At 37.8% G+C, this 3,401-nt stretch overlaps 1 pseudogene; it reads left to right on the top strand.

The window, feature by feature from the left end:
- Positions 1–2,585: 2,585 nt before the first annotated feature.
- Positions 2,586–2,692, top strand: LOC116897650 (annotated as a pseudogene).
- The last annotated feature ends 709 nt before the right edge of the window (positions 2,693–3,401 follow it).

The following is a 3,401-nucleotide window of genomic DNA, read 5'->3' as shown; positions in this document are numbered from 1 at the left end:
TCCCCTTAAACACTTTCTACAACCTCTGTATAACTTCAGACATTCTGCTCATGACAGAGGGCCTTCTAGTCTATTAGTTGCTCTTTACTCATTTTTACTAATTTAATGTCAACATTTTGAATTCCACTACTACTAGCTGCATAGAATTATTATGATATTTTATCTGTGTTCAGGTAGGTTGACAAGGAAACATGCTTAGACTCCAGACACACTGGGAAGCCTCTTTTCCCCTAAGCTGCAGCCTGTGATCCCAGCAATCTATAGAACAAATGTCAAGAAGTGCTCCTGATTTGATACAGTGGGCTGATTTGTTTTTCTTGTACTAAATTCTTCTTTGATCTGAGCCTTCTCCATCTACTGCTTTGGCTCTCTAATTATAATACAGGTTGTTTTCCTGGTGACAACCTGGATAATTTCTCAAACCTGCATTATACAGCCATACTCCTTCACAGGGCTTTGAAACACTGCACAGAGTCACCCCTCAGCATCAACATTTACTGCTCTCATACTCTCCCATACAACTTATATAACAGGCAGGCATAGCCAGTGTGACAGCAAGAATTTTACACCCCATGTGTTTATTCTCCTTGACCCTAGAACACAAGGTGTGTCTTGCCTGTCAATCTTTTTCAGTTTTCTTACTCCCAAGAGCTCTCTCCTGCCTTCCCATAATGGGCATGGAAATCTATTGACGTTTAGAGAACTTATCCTTACTAAAGTGCATTGTCATTCCTAGCATCTACCTGAACCCTGTTCATCAGGTTCATCAGAACCAAGAGTCTAACTCATATCTAGTCATTTGGTGGTACCTTCAGATTGAACACCTAATCTTATCAGGAGGCTAGCAAGTTTGGGACCAATCTGTGCTATACAATAAGATCTTGTCTTATGCATGTGTCCAGAAAAGTTCAATGTGTTAGATTTTTAAAAGTGTGTCCTTATTTTCATCCAAGTTACATTTATAACATCTATCAATCTGCTCCATGGTGCATGCATGGCACATGCATGCATATCTACCACCCACTCACTCACTCACCTGCAACACCACTATTCACTCTCTCAAAAAATAAAAGGAGAAAAGACAGAAAGGGTTAATTTGGGCTCAGAATTTTTGATATTTTAGTCTATTAATCATTGGCCCAGTTACTTTAGAGTCTGTGGTAATGCAAAGTGGCCGGAACATGTGACAGATGAGGCTGTCCATCCATGGTGGCAAGGAAGGAAAGATGAGGAGAAGGAGTTTATGTGCTTTCAAGGACATCTGCACTTCTTTTCTGAGTGCATTTTCCTCCCTCCTCTTCTAAGTTGCCATCTGTGAAGCATTCCAGATTCCTAACATTTCTTCTAAAAAATGAAAAAGTATCTTCTCCCAATGTAGTATAGATGTTTCTGTGTTGTTTGGTTCTATATCAAATAATATCCTTATAAAAATGCACCATAATTATTTGTTATTCTTTTTGTTTACTAGACTAATATTTACTAAACATTTCACTGAGGCAGGATCTGTAGTCCATTCTTTTTACTATTTCTAGAAAGTAACTAAATGGTTGCCCCAAAGTAATTATTCAGCAATGATTGTTTGATTGATCAAAAGGCATCATTGTTCTGGAGTTCTAAGTCATTCAGAGAAAAACAAGGGACATGGGAGATGATCTGGAGCCTGAGAATTCATGTTGCCCTTCAAGATGACCTTACTCACACCAGGTGACCCATAACTACCTGTAACCCCAGGTCCAGGAAGGGGTATAAAGCACTTTTCTGTACTCGATGTCCTGTACTTATGTGCACATGCCTACAAATACAAACACACATATACATATTCATGATCAAAACTAAAATATTTTTCTTTTAAAGAGAGAAAAGCCTAAGATTCTCTGGAACTGTAGTTATAGATGGTTGTGAGCAGCCATATGGGTGGTGGGAATCAAACTCAAGTTCTTTGTAAGAACAGCCAAGCACTCTTAACTGCTGAGCCATCTCTCCAGTTCCATTTATCCCCTATTTACTCTGCAGCTTTTCCTGTTTTTTTCTATCCTTTTTCTCCTTTTGCCTCTTGTCAATCCATTTTCAGCTCCATTCCTCAAGTGAAAGGCTTTTGACTTTGTAGATTCTTAATAATGTATAAAGTATGGTGCTGCACTTGCTGAATAACTATCGAAAGCCTGAAGACATCCACACCTTTTATAATACTTTCTTCTTGGAATTATCTTATGAGGAAAAGTAAGAGGCTAAGGACTAATATTCAGTTACAATATTGTGAGAATGTAGGCTAAAGAGATGTCCCAGTGGTTAACAGCACTGGTTTCTTTCCAAGAGAACCTGGGTTCAGTTCTCAACACTAGTAATACAGATGACAACCCTCTGTAACTCCAGTTACAGGAAATCCAATGCCCTCTTCTGGCCTCCACAAACATTAGGCACATACATAGTTCATAGATATACATGTAGGCAAACACTCAAATATATTAAAGAAATTTAAAAGGTAAATAAAAAGAATTATGAGAATAAAGAAATCTGAGAAATTAATGATGTATTAAATTGTATACAACTAGTGTGATAGGTTTTCTTTTAGTAATAATGACAGAATCGCTTCTCGGCCTTTTGGCTAAGATCAAGTGTAGTAATAATGACAGAAGAACTATATGTTTGATTGTGAAAATCATGAGTTTAAGTTTTAAAGAGTGTAATATATAAACAATACTATACCGTGGAGAGAGATTGGAGCTATAGCCATAAAGGCAGATTCATTGGAATTTATTGCTTTTTAATTGAAACTCAGGAAAATTTTACTGGTCTTCAAGTGCTTGCACAAATTAGAGACTAAGATCCAGCATAGAAAGCTGCTTTATGAGGTTGGGGATTTAGCTCAGTGGTAGAGCGCTTGCCTAGGAAGCGCAAGGCCCTGGGTTCGGTCCCCAGCTCCGAAAAAAAAAAAGAACCAAAAAAAAAAAAAAAAAACCAAAGAAAGCTGCTTTATTCATCTATATGAAACAATTCTTCAAGTATCCACTGTAGTCTTACCAAATAGTAAGAATTCACCAAACGATATAAATATACAAACATTTAAAATTGAAACACCAAAGTATCTAAGCAAATGTATTTACATGGTATGTTAGTCACTTGTGGCAAAAATACCAAGGGCTAACTAGTTTAAAGGAAGAAAAGGTTATGTTGGATCTCATTTCATAGTTATTACCTTTCTTGCTTTGGGACTTGTGACACAGCTAACACCATGATGGAGAAGGAACAAGGTGGTGAGTCACTCACCACATACCTCTCAGGAACCAAAGACACAGATGAGAAGGTTTTAGAGTCCCAATAGCCCCTTTATGAGTGTGTCCTCCAGTGGCCCAACTTTCTTGCATTCCCTGCCTTAACTTTCTTCTAGTATGTCTTGCCTT

The sequence above is a fragment of the Rattus rattus genome, chromosome 3 (genome assembly GCF_011064425.1).
Source record: "Rattus rattus isolate New Zealand chromosome 3, Rrattus_CSIRO_v1, whole genome shotgun sequence".
NCBI lineage: Eukaryota > Metazoa > Chordata > Mammalia > Rodentia > Muridae > Rattus > Rattus rattus.
This window is presented reverse-complemented; position numbering and strand designations above follow the sequence as displayed.